A 19,157-nucleotide genomic window follows, 5' to 3' on the forward strand; every position below is an offset into this window, starting at 1 on the left:
CCTATGAGGTACTTGCTTTCATGGCTTTCTTCTTTTTCTTAGACTCATTTTTCAGCAACGGACAGGCAGGTTTGATATGTTGGACCTTGTTGCAATTGTAGAACGTGGGAGTGTTCGATTTTTATTTTATTTTAGTAGACTCTCCCTTCTTAGATACTGAATCTCTAAACTTTCTGTATGGCCTACTATTCTTCTTGAAGAACCTGCTGAACTTCCTAGTAAGCATAGCCATGTCATCTCCAGATTAAGGTTCACTGCACTAATCGGTGCAAAACTGCAAGTGCACAGTATCGTAGTTTTATAATATAGTGATGTGAAGAGTATCATCCTCAGGGATTGATGTCTTAATTTTACCAAGTACCAAAATTGTAATAATCTTGATTTTATTTAGAAAGATTAATAATTTTAGAATGCGAAATTGAAATAAGGTTACTTTAAATAAACTATTCAAGAGAAAATAAAACTGGTTGCCACGTATCAAATTAATGAGGGTGAAAACTTCTAGGAAACCGATTTCACCTAGTTTCTTACTATGCTTTACTCATCTAGCCAATTTGACTTCATTTTCCCTGTTTGTTTGCAAATCTCTAATTTTTCCAAAAGCCTATTTTGATAGTCAATCAAAACCAATTTTTATTTATTATTTAACATAAGAATATACAAATTAATAACGCAAGAATGCAATAAGACCCTCGATTTTTAATGCTACGATTCATATCTCTATATTTACCTACGCTGAATTATCCAAGATCTACCCTATAATTCCCCCCTTCGGTAGCAAATCACAAGACCAACATAATCTAATTAATGGTCAGTTAATTAAAAGCATTAAGCGTAGAATAACTCAGACAAACATTAAAGAAAACTACTTCATATTAGCATCGAAAAGCAAACATAGTTTAAAACTAGGCTACATCATTTTCCTAGAATACAAAAATTAATTCACACCAAAAATTAAATCAAACATAAATGATTTTACCATGATTTTTTTTATTTGGAGAGTAGAAGACAAAATAACACCCACAGCATCGTCGTTGCGTGCCGCAAACACCTTGAGCACCGCCGTTGTTTGCCACTTTTCGTTTCCTAAAAAGATATTAATTTTTTAGCGTACCACTACCTTTTTTGTTCGTGTGTTGGGTTTGCACAACACCCCAAAAGAAACCCAAAAAGGACCCCCTGCTCCGGCTGCTCTATCTCCAAAAGAAAAAAAAAAACAAAAAAAAAACCACAAAGATGGCTTCTCCAAATAAGCTCCTCGGCCTCCTTGCTATGCGGCGCAACCAGCCCTTCCAGAATTTTTCTCTACGACCTCCTCTGTTGTGCGTCGCTGCCATCCCCCGTTCTAAAAGAAAACCCTTTTTAAAAAAAAAAAAAAAAAAACCCTAAAAGCCACCGAAAAGTAGCCCCCCCACTTTTTACTTTTCAAAATCCCTTTCCTTTCTTATCTCTTTTCTTTCTTTTTCTTTGTGTTTCACCCAGCACATCACCCAGAGGACCCGGCTACATGGCGGGTCAAATCATCTTTTATTTTTTATTTTTTTTTCTTGCTTCTTCCCGCTTTTTTTTTTGGCCCACAAGCCCAATTTTGACCTTCCTACAGCCCATAACTATCAAAAATCAAAACACAAAAATTGTAGAAAAGCACAAAAGTTATGCCCATATTACAAAGTAATGTCGAAATAGTCTATAAAACAACGTATGGTGACTTCACGTCTGATTTCGACCTTGATGCAGTCAGTATTTTTAAAAACACAAACATGAAACTTGTATAGGGTTCTCCAAGCTTTTTATATCATTTTTAATCATCTGAATTGGAGGTCCGATTAGAGAGTTACACATAGATTACAAGGTAGTGTCGAAAACAGCCTCTCTTTGTGTTCATGGCTCAGTTTCCGAAAATTATCCTTTAAATGTTCATGAAAATCCTGGATTCTCACGATCTTGATTTGGACTTTGCCTCACGTACACGACACCTCTTCATGCTCATGACTCGCGAACATTCTAATCTTGGATTTAATGTTCAAAAATTATCCTAGAATAATAAAACACGAGAGTCCATAAATGTTCGGCAACAAATAGGGTAATTATCTTAAAATTATTAGGCGAGCTCAATGATTAAAATATTAGACAAAATCAAGCATTTAATTAAGATTATGATCTTTAATGCATGAATTTAAATGCCTAATTATGCAATTTTGATGTGTAATCATGCACTCACTAGATGTATTAGTAGACGTTTTTAAGATAGTTACCTTTCTCATCCTATTGTGCTCATTTAGTCTCTCATTAATAGCTGACTCATAGGTGATAAGTGAACCTATAAATTCATCTAGTGGTATAGCCTTAAGGTCTCTACCCTCAGATATAACCATAGCCTTTGCTTCCCAAATAGGAGGCAAACCCCTAAGGACTATCCTAATCATCTCATACGTAGGATAGGTCTTACCTAATGCATGCAGTGAATTAATGATGTGTGTGAATCTAGTGTACATGTTCTGTATGGACTCACCAGTTTTTATCCTAAATGTTTCATACTCACTGGTCAACATATCAATCCTACTATCCTTCACATCTATAGTACCCTCATAGGTGACCTCAAACTTATCTCATATTTCTTTAGTACAATAACATGCCATAACTCTATTAAATTCATTAACATCAAGTCCATAGTAAAGATTATTCATGTCTATAGCATTCAAACTAACAGCTTTCATATCCTCATCAGTATACTCGTCTTCTATTTTAGGAACTTTAGTTTCACCTATAGTTTTCATGGGAACATAGTTCCCCTTAGAGACAACTCTCCACACCTTCCAGTTGATATTTTGAAGATAAATATGCATCCTCTATTCCAGAAGGTGTAATTGACACCACTGAAAATAGGAGGTCGTGTGGAAGAGGGTCCCTCAGGGAAAGAGGTTACAATGTTATGAGCCATCTGGATCTTTTTCAAAATAACTATTAATTCTAAGCTACTATGCTTTGATACCAATTGTTAGTTTTACTGTAATCCCAAAAAGGTTGGGGGGGGGGGGGGTGAATTGATATTTTAAAAAAACCTAAGGTCAATCTTGTGCAGATTAAATAAATCAATGTATATTCAAAGAAAATTAAACTGCACAAGTAATCTAATTAAGCATGCACAATAAAGCTGTAAGGAGAGATAGCATCAGATATGTTATTAAGGTTCAACAAACTACCTACGTCCCCACCTTGGCTCACAAGTACAAGGATTACACTAAGGCTCACTTCACGGGTGGAGCAGCACCTAAATACAACCAGGTATATGGCACAGGGCTGACCTCAACTTTTACAACCAATCCTTCAGGGCTGGATTACCACCCCCTCAGGCGACGCCTGGGATACAACAGAATCACAATACAATTTGCGTACAAATATTATGCTTCTCAATCAAGAAAATTTGCACTAGTAATAATCAAAGCACACCAATAATGTATGAATAATAATCTCAATGGTGTATATGTGCAATCAACACTCAAAGTAAAGATTCTCTCAAATTTAAGTACAAGAGTGTATCTACAAGCTAATCTTTGAAACTATGTTTAGATAAAAATCTCAATCACAGTTTTAGGATTTCAAAGATTTGTACTAGGAGTAATATGAATATCTTAAAAATATTTTCTCAATATGAAAGCACAAAAAGATATTCAAATCTAAGCTTGTAAAAATGATTTTTGAACACACAAAAATATGAGCTAAGGTGCTTTGCAATATGAGTGCAAAGACCCACAAGCTCTAAGTTTTCCCACTCAAAAGATTTATTAAATTAAATCTAGAGGAAAAACTAAGTTGAACCCTCAATCCAAAAATCAACAATGCAATGAACAAATGAGGGTTTCTAGCAATAGCACACAATGAATAACACACTCACAAAATTAGATTTTTCAAAGGAATGGTAGTATATGAGTGTATATGGCTTGTATGAGAAGATAGGGTTTAGGAAATTTTAGAGGAATTTTTACTTAATCAATGTGCTAATTAGGTGCTAACCTAAGCAAATGAACCCCTATATATAGAGAAGGTTAAAATTATAACTGTTGGGGATACACAGGAAATTATTAAATTTGTTTTTAAAATGTTTAAGAATTTTAACCCTATTTAACTTAAAATAACCATGGTAAAAATTAGGACAACCCGAGAGTTTCAGGTACCTAACCCTTGGTTTGGTCGCCTCAATAAACATAATAGGAAAAGTGACTTTTCATGATTCGGGTGCCTGAATAAGGGTTCGGTTTGCTGAGCCAAGGCAATTTTTTAAAAGATCGCGGTTCGGTCGCCTGGTATCAAGTTCGATTTACCGAACTTGAAAATTCGATAGCTCGAGGCAGTTTTGAACGTGAGAGTTCGGGGTTTGGAGTTGGTGGAAAAAGTAAGAATGGATGTTCGGTTGACCGAGGATGGTGGCACCCTTTTCAATTCGGTCGCCTGAAGTCTGGTCAACTGTTTGACCTTTCAATGGTTCGGTCGCCTAAGGCAATTTAACTTGCCTTGTTCGGTCGCTCGAAACCCTTATGATTTAGCCCTTTAGGTCCTGATTTAGTTCAATTGGTGGAAAAAGTAAGAATGGATGTTCGGTTGACCGAGGACGGTGGTGCCCTTTTCAGTTTGGTCGCCTGAAGTCTGGTCAACTGTTTGACCTTTCAATGGTTCAGTCGCCTAAGGCAATTTAACTTGCCTAGTTCGGTCGCCCGAAACCCTTATGATTTAGCCCTTTAAGTCCTGATTTAATTCAATTGATTCCCCTGATATTATATGTGATCTTGGGGACTATTTTTCGTGTAAGTGCAAAGACCTAAGGTCATTCTAAGGTCTTTGAGCTTATTAATTCTTACATGCATGATATGCAATAATTATTACAGACCTTCCCTATTTTACTATTACAAACCTGAATTGAACATAATATTAATTACAATGAATGAATCTTTAGGGTCTTTATTCTTCAAGTCTTCATATGCCATCAACTGATCTTGCTAATATAAACCTACACACTGACTTGATAGACATTAAATACCTAAGTATTTGTCATAATCAAAACCAGGTATGAACTATAAGGTCAATAGATACCTTGTGGAAGAATGGCTTAAAAGGATTAGGTGTTGGGCTCTTGCTAATAATAAGGTTATCGGTTTTTGGGCTCAGACATTTGCAGAGGTTGTGGACAGAGCAGTAGTAACCGAGAGTGGCATGCAGAGAGGCACCGCCACTCAGAGTCAGAGGAAGAGGCCCATGCCTTAGGATTTCCAGGTGGATTCCAGTAGGGGCCCACGGAAAGGAGACTGATATGGAGGAGGTGAGGGACAGATGATGAGGCGCAGTGGTTTTCAAGGTGTGCAAACATACCTTGTGTGTCAAACGTGTGGGAAGAAGCATTTGGGAGAGTGTTGAGCAGGGAAAGACGTTTGCTACCGTTGGGGGAGCCCCGGTCATATGGCACAAGCATGTCTAGGATTGCCGGTTTATGCACCAGCTCCTAAACCGTATTGGGATGGATATTAGGCACCTCGTGTGGGCTAACAAAGGAACACAGCACCAGCGAGGGTGTAAGCTTTGACATCGGGAGACGCTAAGGCTGCTGGATACATTGTTATAGGTATCTTTACTGGTTTTTTGTATAAAGTTGTTGTTTTGTTTGACACAAGTGCCACCCATTCCTTTGTATCGTTGGGTTATGTTAAAGTAGTTGGGGTGGAAGCACAGCTGTTAGATGTTGAGTTGTCTGTAGCCACGTCGACTAGATCTACTGTGAGGTGTAGAAAGGTACTTAGGGATTTTCCAGTGGCCATTCAGGAGAAAGTGCTACAAGCTGATCTTGTGATATTAGATATGCAGGGGTTTGATGTAATATTGGGTATGGATTGGCTGACAGCTAATCATGCCAGCATAGATTGCCATCAGAAAGAAGTAATTTTCAAACCCCCAGGTGAGTAAGAATACAGTTTTGAGGGTTCATGTATGCGCACCTTGCCATAGTTGGTGTCAGCTATTCATGTGAGGAGGCTACTTCATGGTGGTTGCTAGGGATATGTTGCTTACATAAAAGAGTTGCCAAAGGAAGAATTAAAACAAGCTGATATTCCAATGGTCGAAGAATTTCTAGATGTTTTTCTAGAAAATTACCTAACTTACCACTAGACCGAGAGATTAAATTTACCATGGGTCTACTATTAGGGTCGACACCAATATGTAAAGCATTGTACCGAATGGCTCCAGCCAAATTGAAGGAATTGAAGGATCAGTTGTGTCGCAACGTCTCGGAGTGTGGGTGCCCCGGGCGGCGAAATTAAAAATGTTATTTATATTTTTAGGGGAAAACAAGGAATATCGGAGTCGCCACTAACCTTTTAGTGTGGTTAGAACACATGATTACCACCCCGTTAAGGGTAGACTGGGTCTATGTTACCAGAGTTGGGGTTGGGAGTTCGGTTACGCGAGGGGAAGGTACGAGCACCCCCTACGCGCCCATTCTTACGAACGGTACCTAATTAATTTGGAATTATCCCTAAGTTAATCTAAAAAGTCTTTAAAAGTGTTCCTCTAGTGAATTTACTAATACACGTGCGAAGTGAATAAATGCATAAATAAATAAATAAATAATATAAAAATATACGTAATATATAAATATTTACATATTCCCTCATAACTAAAGGTACGTAAAGCCCGAAAGCTCATACCCTAGCTTTAAAATCATAGGGATAAACATACACGAAAATAAATAATACTATAAAATAATAAAAATAAATATCATAATACATGATACAAAATATAAATATACCCAAGGAACAAAAATATTAAAAGTATTTTAACATTAGTAATAATTAAAAGTGATGACAATATTGACAATAATAAAAACGTATTACTATAACAATAGTCCTATACTAATAATATCATATTAGTATTGCGACGCTACACTATAATAGTAATATATAATATCGTAATAATACCATACTAATATACGTAGTAAAATATAATAGTAATAACAACGAATAAATAATAATAGTAAATAATAAATATGATAATAATAGTAAGTAATAAATGATAAGGATAATAATAAATAATGATAGAAATAATAACGATATTTATGGTAATAATAATATACATATTTTATTTACCTTAATATTGACACTCAATTAAAGATTCAATACACACGTATATCAGTAATTAATTAATGAAATAAATCAAATTAAAGACAAACAAATAATGAACTTATGGAAACCTATTCAAGCTATTACTAATATGTAAACAATGAGTATGGTAACTTCTACACTTATAATAATAAATCAAATCAAATTCGATATACAATCCTAAACAGTTAACATGATAATAATACAATCTTACATGGTCAACCATTACATTATGTACAATACAAAATAATGAATTATATCATATACATGATAATAGAAACAATATAATAAACCCTAATATACCTAAATTATATATGCATAACAACCTTATAACCTAATAAACCATAATAATAAAAATAATATATTACCATATTACCTAAATATATACATGAGAAAAATACCAATGAACAAGATTATTACAACATACCCTAAAGAGCTATGACTTAAATAACACAAATTCAATAATAATATTTAAACATCAAGCAAATATCTAATATGAACAAAAATCCCGCGCCCAAGAAAAATAAATCAATTAGTATTTAATATGCATAAACAAAAACAATAAAGATTTAAATATGAACAAAAATTTTGCACCCAAGAAGAATAAATCAATTAGTATTTAATATGCATAAATAAAAATAATAAAAATTTAAATATGAACAAAAATCTTGCACCCAAAAAAGAATAAACCAATTAGTATTTAATATTTTAAAAAAAAGATATTAAACACTAAAGATAATATTACTATATTGATTATCCAACAAATATAGTAATAAAAAGTAAAATAAAATAAATACATAATAAGGAAACTTAAATAAATAAAAGTTAGTGTGTGTATACACAGCATGTAAAAATAAAAAACAAAACTTAAACTTTATGTGTGTGTGTGTGCAGATATAGCAGAGGGAGGCAGGGAACTCATCGTGGGTGCTGGTGGAGGCTCGGTGGTGGCTGCTGGTGAGTGGGAAGATGGCCGGTGATGGGGTCGTGGCCATGAACAGCGAAGACGTTGGAGTTGGTATGCTGCTGGTGCTTGCGGTGGCTGGAGTGGGGGCGGCCGGAGAACAGGGGAGGTCCTACGGGCGGCTAGAGTAGAGGTGCTCGGGTCTTTGGTTCTGGGAAGCAGACAAAGAGTTGTAGAGAGGCTTGCTAGAGATATCTGGGTATGCTGGCGACGGCGGTGGTGTGGATCAGGGGGCGACAGCAACGGGGCTGTTGCTGTTCTGGTGTGGCATGGATGGGTGGTCTGACGGTGTGATTCTGGTGTGGAGACAGTTCTTGGTTGCTGTGGAGAGGCCAGAGACAGCCTCGGCTGGAGCTGTTCCTAGTGGCCGCTGTTGCTGGCGACGTGAAGAGGGGAGGCTGGGTGATTGGTGCTGGAACTAGTGCGGCTACTTTTGGCCGGAGATGGAGAGTGATGGTAGCTGTAGGTGACTGTGGCCGTGGGGGGAGCAGGCCGGAGTTGGGCGACTAGGAAGAAGGCTGAGAGGCTGTGTGTTGGGGAGAGTAAGAGATGGAGAGATTTGAGAGAGGGCTGTGTGTTTAGATGAGAGTGAAAGAAGGGAGGCAGGGGAGGTTGCTCGGTGGCTGTTTTTTTTTTTTCTTTTTTCTATTCTCCTCCTGGATTGTGCGCTCCACCCCCTTATTTATAAAAACTCCAACCCTAAAAATCTTCTTTTCTTTTCCTTTTTCTTTTTTATTCTTTCTATACTTTTATGGTAATAATAGATATAGTAGTAATGATGATGATGATAATAATAATAATAATAATAATAATAATAATAATAATAAAAATAATACAAATATTAAAAGCAATAATTAATAATAATAATAATAGAAAAATAATAATAATAATAATAATAATAAATATATCCAAAATAATAATAGTAAAGTAACACTAATAATTCTATTAGTAATAAATAATAATAAATAATACAAATAATTATAAGAAAGTAATAATAAAATAAAGATAATAATAAATTAATAATAATAAAAATAAGGTAATAATAATAATAATAGAATGAAAAGGAACCCCTTGTTTTATTTGGTTAGGGCAAAAATAGGTGTCTACAGCTGTCACTCTTTGTAGGCTTCGTTGCTTCAATGTAACGGCAGGAACTCTCATACGTTTTTTGTAGCAACAAGCCTGCAAAGATAAAAGACACCTATTTTGGCCAAGTCATTCAACTCCCTATAGCTTTTCAGGTTAATCAAGAGTTGTTTATTTCTGCCAACCAGGGACGATTTGTACTGAATGTAAGAATCCATGTTGAGGTACATAGGGATGGCTTGCTGCGAATGTAAGAATTTGAGTCGCAGGGATACGATGATCCGAGCCATGGGACACAATGATGGCTTGCTTTGAATGTAAGAATCCGAGCCGTAGGGATACAATGATCCAGCCATGGGACACAATGATGGCTTGCTTCGAATATAAGAATCCGAGCCGTTGGGATACAATGATCCGGCCATGGGACACAATGATGGCTTGCTTCCAATGTAAGAATCCGAGTCGTAGGGATACAATGATCCAGCCATGGGACACAATGATGGCTTGCTTCAAATTTAAGAATCCGAGTCGTAGGGATACATTGATCCAGCCATGAGACACAATGATGGCTTGCTTCAAATGTAAGAATCCAAGCTGTAGGGATACGATGATCCAGCCATGGGACACAATGATGGCTTGCTTCGAATGTAAGAATCCCAGCCGTAGGGATATGATGATCCTAGCCATGGGACACAATGATGGCTTGCTTCGAATGTAAGAATCCGAGCCATAAGGATACGATGATCCAGCCATGGGACACAATGATGACTTACTTCATATGTAAGAATCCGAGCCGTAGGGATACGATGATCTAGCCATGGGACATAATGATGGCTTGCTTCAAATGTAAGAATCTGAGCCGTAGGGATACGATGATTCAACCATGGGACACAATGATGGCTTACTTCGAATGTAAGAATTCGAGCCATAAGGATACGATGATCCAGCCATGAGACACAATGATGGCTTGCTTTGAATGTAAGAATCTGAGCTGTTGCGGATACGATGATCCGAGCCAACTTAACCAATAACAAGGTGTGAAAGAAAAGTTTGGAAAGTGGTTACTCTATTTGGAAAATGCATTTGGGGTAAGGTCCGAATGTTAATGAATGAATCCCCTTGTCTTTGGGATCTGCTACCCCAGTTTCAAAATAAATCAATGTGTGTCTGGAGTCAACTTGCCCCAGTTTCCAAGTAAATTAATGTATGCTTGGAGTCAGCTACCCCAGCTCAGAATTAAGCACAACAAGAATTTCTCTATCGAGGATGTCAAATAATCATTCGAAAGCTCAAGACAAGTGTGAAGGGTGCTTTATTGCTGCTTGTGATGCTGGAATGCCATTATGCTGCTATATGTATGCATGTTGCTAACTTATAATGCTAGAATGCGGTGATATGTTGCTATTGAAATTAGGATAGCTTCCCAAGAGGGGGGTGAATTGGGAATTTAAAAACTTTCTTTTTAATTCCTTTTAAGAATACTTAACTTCTTTTATTGTTTATCTAATTCTTTTACTTGTTTGTTTAATTTGTCAAACAATAACTTGGTTTCTTTTATACAATCAACAACACAAGCACTTAAACAACTAAATCACCAATCAACCTTTCAATTAACCACACTATCCAAACTAACCACACACAATTTGAAGGCAAACAACCAAACCAAAATTAAGATACACAGTAGTAAGAAATTAGGATGGTTGTTTGTTTATGTATGCCTTATAAATATGAATCAAGCCTTGTAGTTGAATGATATGCTTGTTAAAATAAATTTGTTTCTTTTATATGATTTACAACCACACATCCACACTCTTCCCAAAATTCAGAATTCAAATAAACTCTTAGTTAATTTTCTTTAGGTGTTTTAACCAAGTAACGTACTCCCGTATGGTTTCCGCAAAGTATGGTTTAACCAACGTACTCCCTTTCGGTTTCCGCAACCCAAATCAAAATTAACTTTAAGTTTGTTTGATTTCCAAATAAAACTAGTGTATATGATTTCAAATTTAAACCATCCACGCAATATAAATATGTTGAAAATAAAGAGTAAGGGAAAGAGAGAGTGAGACACAGGATTTTACGAGGTTCGGCTTCAACACAGCCTACGTCCTCGCCTTTGGCAAAACCACCAAAGGATTCACTAAACCTGTTCCTTTACCGGGTGGAACAATACCTTTATACACTCCTTCAGAAGGTTAGAGCAGCACCTCTCTAAGCGATAATCCCTCGCCTAGCCAACGATCCAGCAAACCTGGAATCGTCACAATCTACAAGAATATAATATAAATTCTGCATACAAAAAATACTCCCAAAATTTAGAGCAGGTTGTACAAATTGAAATGTAAATTGTACTTCAAAAAACCAAAGCAAAATAGAATATGTGAAGCTCTAAAGTTTTTAGAAGTCACCAATAGTTCGTTTAAAAGAGAAATGGAATTGCAACCCGGAACCGAACTTTGATATTTTCAATCTACCAGAATTGTAGAATTCCTCTCCAGCAAAAGATATGAGCAAAGAAGAACTTCAGAAGAATTTCAGCACAAGATGAATTTCAAATTTTTGTCTGATTTCTCTCTTTTCTTGTGTTTTCAAGTATTGTGTTTTTTCATTACCCAAAGAGGTATTTATAGGCAATTTAAAAGATCAACTTCCACATCAAATTAGGTAAACTTTGAAAAAAACATTTAATTTTGAATTTCAAAATTTTGAAAGATCAACATTCACATCAAATTAGGTAAACTTTGAAAAAAACATTAAAATTGTTGACTAAATTTTGAAATTCAAAATTTTGAAAGATGTTGTCCATATCAAATTAGGTAAACTTTGAAAAAAACATTAAATTGTTGATTAAATTTTGAAATTCAAAACTTTGAAAGATGTTGTCCATATCAAATTAGGTAACTTTGAAAAAACATTAAATTGTTGATTAAACTTTGAAATTCAAAATTTTATAAGAAGCTTCCCTTTGAGATTTAAAATTTGCTCCACGTGGCAGTCGTCTGCCATGACATGGCAGTCATCTGTCATAGTTAAAATTTAAACCCAAAATACTTTTATTGACATGGTAGTCATCTGTCATAGTTAAAATTTAAACCCAAAATACTTTTATTAAACCCTTTAACTTGCCAGTCGTCTGTCCATAGACAGACAGTCATCTATCAGGTGCACTGCTTATCAGAAATTCAATTTTTATTTTCCTTCCTTTAAGACCTTTGTTACTTTAATTTCAAAAGCATGTTTTAAGCTCTTTAAAACAAAGTGTTTCTTAGTTTCTTTTGTTTTTATAAGAGCTTCACATATCTAAATGACATTTGGTTTTGAAGTACTTACAACAATTCTTCTAATTATGGTCTTCTTAAATCCTTCAGCCTCCTTCAGCCTTTTGAGATTCACTTTTGACTTTGAGTTTGCTTGCCCGTAAACTTCTTCATTTGTTATTCATTGCCTTCAATATTCTGAGGTGCTTTCACTAGATTAACATTGAGCTTCAATTTATCAACCTTGAGAGTTCTTTTACCTAAAACACATCACTTAACATCATATGTTAAAGCATCCTTCATTTTGTTATCATCAAAATAGGATTGAAAACTCCAGTTAAGTCAACAGCTATTGATATGCATGTTACTAACTTGTGATTATATGTATGCATTTTTTATTTTTTATTTTTATTTTTTATTTTTTGTGTAATGCATGAAACGCACAATGGCGATACATGAGATGTATGGTAATGTGTGAAATGCATGACAATGCATGAGATACATGGTAATACATGAAATGCACGACAATGCATGAGATGTGTGGTAATGTGTGAAATATAGGGTAATGCATGAAATGCATGACGATGCATAAGATGTATGGTAATGCATGAAATGCATGACAATGCATAAGATGTATGGTAATACATGAAATGTAGGTAATGTATGTAATGGATGACAATGCATGAAATGTAGGCAACGCCTGAAATTTGAGCAATGCACGTCATATAGAGTAATGCATGGCAGTGTATGAACTGTAAGTAATGCATGAAATGCATGGCAATGCATGAGATGTATGGTAATGCATGGAATGCATGACAATATATGAAATTTAAGTAATGCATGAAATGTATGACAATTGGTGAAATTTGGGGTAATGCATGACAATGCATGAATCTTTTCTCCCAATGCGCTTGTGATCAATGACCTCATCTTTGGTCTCTACATGAAACTCGCCACATTTGAATGGATCTGTAACTGATCTTGGCTTAATCTTCTTGATTCATCTGGTTATGGAAGTGATTGACTCGGGTCAAATAAAAATCACAAAATCTGCCCCAGTTGAATGGACCTACAGCTGATCTTGACCCTGATTTCATATTCCAATCTAATAAGAAGGCGCCTGAATGGGACCTACTAAAACTCAACTCGAAATTTGTCCCAGTTAAATTCATCTGTCACCAATCTTGACTCTATTGTTGGATTCTTTTTGAATAAACAAATCTTTGAAACCTGGCATAGCATTTGCCCTAGTTAGGCTGCTCTTTCTCCATAGGTATCTTTTTGTAGAAACTGCTGGGGATTTTGAAATTCTTTGACTATCCATCCTCTTTTAATGGTTTGAAGAGTAAAAAGGGTTTTTTTTTTTTTTTTACGAGAAATGATTATGCAAGCTATGACATCAACTTGCTAAATAAAAAAGCCACCCACACCAAATAGATTGTTTTACCATGTTTCAATGCTATCAAAGGAAAAATTCATACCAGTATTCAAAAGTCGTATAACATTGATTTCTTAGCCTAGATGACTGTCTTTCTCTTCGATTGCCTCAGTTTAATCAACCCATGCTTTGATCTCAAGATGGTATTTAAGACTCGGGATGAAACGTAGGTTTAAGGATGTAGGCTTTCAGAATAAAAAGGAAACTAAGGCTAAAAAATACCACCCCAAATGATGTTGTATGCCCCCAGCTCGAGTTGAGGCCCTTTGTAAGATGTTGACTGAACTTGTTATTTAAACAAGTTGCCTACGTATCTTTTCAGGATCAGGTCATTACGTAGTTCAGACTCAATATTGAGTTTGATAAATCATTTAAGACAACAATGTATACCAATCTGGTCAGGACTTTCATTTGGACCATAATGTAGGCTAAGGATATGGGTTAAAGAAAGAAAGATTTAAATAAGGCTCAAAATTTATCAATCTTATCACAAGTATTTGTTAGTCAAAGATCACATATGAGTCATGTCCCTTATTTTTCTTTCTTCTTCCTTCCGCTTTCCTTTTTTTCTTTCCTTTTTAATCTTATTTTCTTTCTTTTACTGCAACTTTCACTTTTCCTTTTATAAAGGAAATTTAACTTCATTTTCATTTGAACTTCATTTGGGACCGATCTTTTTAAAATTGCCCCAGTGTGGGTGTGATCCTTCAATAGGTTAATCAATGAATTAATTTTTCAGGCTCAAAAGGGTTGTCAAGGGATTTCTTCTTTGACTCTCTTTTAGGTAACAAAAAAAATGACCTGCCATCCTTTTGGTAATGATTATTGTCTTAAATGATTCGCCAAACGCTAAGGGACCTAAACCCAGGTTAGATTTCTGGTGACCCAACTTTTAAGAAAAAGCTGGTTGAACATTTATGCTCAATTTGGTTAACAAATGGTAAATTATTGTTTGGGTTCTTTTAGGGATAACTGGTCGGCCAAAGAGGGCCATCCATCATTTGACCAAAATATGAGTGATGAATTGATAGGAAATTATCAGAACAACGCAGCCGCTTCGTGGAATTCCTTGGTAAGTAACATTTGAATTTGATGATCGTTTCTACTTTTTCCTTTTGGGTTAAATTTTCAAAAATTAACAGCTCCTTTTGGCTTAAGAACACTGACAATATTACTTTCCCTATTCCCGCATGAAATATAAGCAAATAAAATTTGGCAACTGGGCTTATGATGTAAGTGAGATAACGAAATGCATAATTCATTTTATTGAATGTAGAAAATATTCTGAGACACAGGCGTCCACAGATTACAAAAAGCAAATAACAATAGGGAAAACAAAATAACATCAAATGAAAAGTATTAGATAGTCAAAAGCTCGCCACTCCAGCACTATAGCCTCTATGGATAACGACTGAAACCATTCATTTGGGAACCTCCCTAACATGTTAATCACCTCCTTCCTCGTGTTTGGGTAAAGGATTCCCTTGGACTCCCGGCTGCTTGTCGTCAAACGCTAACCATCCCGCATTTCTTAATGATTGTACCTTATGCTTGAAGGCCCAACATCGGTCAATGGTATGACTGGGAGAGTTAGCATGGTACTCACAACGAACCCCAGGATCATACCACCGTGGAGGAGGGTTCGTAATGGGCATCCCAGGGATTGCAGATATCATCCCCCTTTCTTGCAACTGAGGAAATAATTCAGCATATGTCATGGGAATGGGGTCCACCCTTTGGAAGTTCCTGGTCACATTCCTGTCTTGTGCTTGCTGATTTGGAGGGATCGACGTAAGCCTATGAGTTATGAATTGGGGCCTAATGCCCGTATGCACTGTTTGATTTACTGCGAGCTCAAAACCAAAGTTTCTCTTGGACCATTGGTTCCCACCTTTTGGGTATTGATTCTTCTAGTTAAATTACCCTTGTATCATTTGTGCTTCTTCCTCCTTCTTCCTATTAGTCCACCTTTTGCTCGGACCAGTTTCTACGCCACTATCCTTGACTACGCCCGCCTTGAAATCTCCTTCAATTCTTCCTCCCGTAGCCATAATATCCATAAAATTGTGGGGAGTTGCTCCCCGAAGATGCGTGCGGTAGGGTTCTTTTAATGTGCTTACAAACAAAGAGATGGCTTCTCGGTCACTCGCCGGGGGATCCACTTGGATCGACATATCTCTCCACCTATAAGCATATTCTCTGAATGTTTCGGTGGATTTCTTCTCCATTTCTTGCAGAGTCATTCGATCAGGCGCCATTTCCGTCACATGACGATAGTGAGTAACAAAGGCATTAGCCAAGTCCTTCCATGTGCGGATCCGAGCCTTATCTTATTGAATGTACCAATAAATAGCGGACCCAGTCAAATTGCTTTGAAAACAATGCATCATTAGTTTTTCATCATCTGAGTAAGCGGCCATTGCTTGGTAGTACATCACTAAATGCGTTCAAGGGCACCAGGTCCTGTTGAACTTTTCAAAGTCTGGCATTTTGAACTTTGGCGGCAGCGTGACTTTTGGCACCAAGCAAAGGTCATTTGGATTAATGGAATTGAAAGTGTTATATCCTTCCATTGCTTTCAAGCGCTCTTCCAATACGTCGCAGTGACGCTCAGCCTTAGATTTTCGTATCCCCATATTAGAAGGTACTAACGGAGGAGTTCCTGCCACTGGGAACCCCTGTGCTGGCACAGCAGGGATAAAAGGAGGCATATTTGGCAGTGGACCTCCCATGACACCAGGTGGTGGAACTGATGTTTGTCCATGATCTAGGGTGAACCCTAGGGGATGAGTGGGGTCCACATCTTCTTCGGGATCAACCTGCACCGCCTTTCCTTTGTTCATCAGTAACTCTAGGACCTTGCTTATGTTATCATTTATTTCTTCTTGTCCTTGTTCCAGACCCAGGACCCTGTTTTCCAACTATTCACTCATTTCTCTTGCTCTTCGCCTGGTGTTGTACTGATGCGTGGTGGTCTCAATTATTGTTTTATGTTACTCAAACGACCTCTTTGATTAGGAACTGAAAACCAAAAATTTCCTTTTTAGAATCATGAATGCACAATTATGTACTCCATGAGTGAATTTCTTTTGTTGCATGATCAAGGTATGCAATAGGTGTTTATGCATGGATGCAACTAATGCACTTATGCATACAAACAAAGATATGAGCATACATGCACCATATCGTGCATGACTATGTATGAAATGAAGTGCATGAATACGATGTAACCTAAATGACTACTTAGCCAGAATTCTAGAAAAATTCCACTAATGAAAGATTTCAAGGTTAACACGACCATTGATGGGCCACGATTTCAATTCAAATCTTCCCTTAACCATTCATTTCCTAATTGACGATCCATGTACCTCAGATTCTATGAAGGGTCAGATTATGTTCTGGGGTTGGGGTTGACCCAGGCTAGTCAACCCATTGGATTCATTCAATGTGGACTTGTGGACTTTAGTGTGCACTTGGGCCTCAAGTATTTTAAAATATGGGCTTCAGGATATTTCATGATGGGATAAGGCCCTAGTTGAAAAGGAATTGGACTTGGATTGCTTGAAAAATGTTGGCCCAAATTTTTAGGCAATGGGGTCAAAGCCCTTTTTGAAATCTAGGTTTGACCCTTTTTGAAAATCAGGCCTGGGCCGAGTTTTTTCTTAGGAAAAGGTCGGACCTAGGTTTGTTATTTTTAAAAACTGGGTCCGAGTTGTTTGAAAAGGGTTGGGTCGACTCATATTTAAAATGTTTGGGCCAAGTGCTTTATTTTTTTGAAAGGATGGGCTATGGTCTCATTATTGGGCCTTTTCAAAATACTGGCTAAGTAGTATGTAAGTCTAAAATGGATGCAAAATGTATGGTACAATACAAGGCATCTCACAACATATATACAACATGCCATGCGTGGAGAAGGATGTGGCTCCTGTCCCGCCCCAGGGTAGGTACATAATATATAGGGTTCTTCATAGTCCTATCCTAGTTAAGGAAAACTATGTACAAGTATGTGTGGGTAGGTTCTAATTCCTATTGATAAAAACGTTCCCAACATGAACCCTATTTTCACCCAATGGGCTTGGACAAAGTTCAAACTGAGCGGAGTGGTTCGCGGCCCCCCAAGGACCTTGTCCCATGAGGGCTAACGGTACTGTGCTCCTTTTTAATCCTACAGGGTAAAGCCTGGGTAGAGGGCTAGTGAAAGTGTGTGAATCAAAGCTTAACCTAAACCCGCTACCTCACATGCCTGTCACATGCTTATTCAAACGCCCATGGAAACAAATATTTTCATTAAAGTAAGGATATTTTCAAACATGGAAACTAACTATTTACATTAAATCAAGAATATTTACAAATATAGTAACAAACTCTCACATTAAGTCAAGTATATTCACACATATGGGAACTGAATACTCACATTAATTAAGGGTATCTACCTATATGACAACCACATATTTGCATTATTAAAGACATCTACCTATATGGGAAGTAAATATTCACATTTATTAAAATAACTACCTATATAGAAACTAAGTATTCACATAATTAAAGATACATACCTATATGGAAACTAAATATTCACATAATTGGATACATACCTATATGGAAACTAAATATTCACACATTTAAAGATACATACCTATATGGAAACTAAATATTTACATAATTAAGGATACATACCTACATGAAAACTAAATATATACATTAATTAAGGGTATCTATCTGTATGGGAACTAAATATTTATATTAACTCCAAGATATCTACAACTATGGAAATATATATATTTACTAAGTCAAATAGGTTATAATTTTAACAAATTACATTTTTCAAATATAGGGGTATTTTATTTAAAAAATAAAGTGGAGTAATTAAAAGACTTAATAAATTTAAATTGGGATAATTCCTAATTAATTATTGGCTCGATTCATAAAAGTCCCCAACAGAGTCGCCAGGCTGTCGCGACATCCCGGAGCGTGGTTGCCTCGAGCGGCGAAATTAAAAATGTTATTTATATTTTTAGGGGAAAATAAGGAATATCGGAGTCGCCACTAACCTTTTAGTGTGATTAGAACACATGATTACTACCACGTTAAGGGTAGAATGGGTCTATGTTACCAGAGTTGGGGTCGGGAGTTCGGTTACACGAGGGGAAGGTACGAGCACCCCCTACGCGCCCATTCTTAGGAACGGTACCTAATTAATTTGGAATTATACCTAAGCTAATCTAAAAGTCTTTAAAAGTACTCCTCTAGTGAATTTACTAATACAC

The sequence above is a fragment of the Malania oleifera genome, chromosome 11, assembly GCF_029873635.1.
Source record: "Malania oleifera isolate guangnan ecotype guangnan chromosome 11, ASM2987363v1, whole genome shotgun sequence".
NCBI lineage: Eukaryota > Viridiplantae > Streptophyta > Magnoliopsida > Santalales > Ximeniaceae > Malania > Malania oleifera.